Below are 1,145 nucleotides of genomic sequence, written 5' to 3'. Positions count from 1 at the left end.
CATAATCCCTTAAGCAAAGCTATCGTTCACCGCATCAGGGATTTAATATATACAAACGGGTAGACAAGTTACTTTAAACTACAATGCTACGGTGCCAACCTTGTCGTAGTGTTCAGAGATTATGCAAACTTTTGCTGCTCTCTGAATCATTTGATTTGCTGACACTCTACTTGATTCAGGAATGGTTCCAGGAGAGTTATCCTCGATGGCCACATGGTCGAGGAAAAGAAGATTGGGGGGGGGGGGGCACATGGTGGCAAAGCATTGGGTATGCTAACTCTCTATAATGAGTATTTAGAATTGTCGGTAGTATGAAATTAATACTCTTCATTTTTTTTCTTTATTGCCCTGTTACATCAGTTTTTTTAACATATACTACATAATACATACTATGATATTAGCAGTAGGACGCCTAAAAAGCCATAGTCACACACCATAGCGTTACACACCAGGTGTAAATCAATCAATTTACTGATGTTAATATTTCAGAAGGTATTTTCTTTCCAATAAGTATCATTGCTATATAGAGTTTATGAATTCAAATGTTCTTACTTAAACTATTTACTCTGAGCAGTGGACCTCGGGGAATGGCTACAAAAAGTAGCTCCTCACATCTCTGTTGAAGCTTTCGTTGGAGTCCTCGTTGCTTTCGCCATTGTAATCCTCCTTTGTTCTATCTATATGACATTGTATTACTTTAGAAGCGCATGCAATTCCCTGTCGTCAGGGGCGAATGGCGGTATGCAATTCGATTACGGCGTTTTGGCTCGTGCCACACTCAGATTCTCCGAGGAGAACATAATTGGAGAGGGTCAATATGCCAAGGTATACAAGGTCACATACAAGGGCCAGGAAGTGGCTGTGAAGAAATTGAAAGGAAAGGCAGACACCGAGGCGTTGAACAACGAGCCCCAAACATTTAGCAATAGGAGGCACACAAATCTAGCCTGACTATTAGGTTGGTCTGCCAGGATCAGATTGATTGATAGCAAGAGTTGTTGGAAAAGGAAGATAGAGGTTGAACTCTTGCTTGTGTTTGAATGGATTCCTAATGGTAACCTAGCCGACCACCTACACAACAGGGAGCAAATTCTACCATGGGAGAAAAGTTATGTGTTGCACATACTACAATCACATTTATTTGG

General features: G+C 40.9%; 1 long non-coding RNA gene across 1 annotated transcript; it reads left to right on the top strand.

Annotated features, from left to right (window-relative positions):
- Positions 1-6: 6 nt before the first annotated feature.
- Positions 7-1,062, top strand: LOC119343085. The gene is made up of 2 exons (XR_005165888.1): positions 7-268; positions 575-1,062. It is a non-coding gene; the product is annotated as an uncharacterized LOC119343085 (long non-coding RNA).
- The last annotated feature ends 83 nt before the right edge of the window (positions 1,063-1,145 follow it).

The sequence above is a fragment of the Triticum dicoccoides genome, unplaced genomic scaffold (assembly GCF_002162155.2).
Source record: "Triticum dicoccoides isolate Atlit2015 ecotype Zavitan unplaced genomic scaffold, WEW_v2.0 scaffold115192, whole genome shotgun sequence".
Lineage (NCBI taxonomy): Eukaryota > Viridiplantae > Streptophyta > Magnoliopsida > Poales > Poaceae > Triticum > Triticum dicoccoides.
This window is presented reverse-complemented; position numbering and strand designations above follow the sequence as displayed.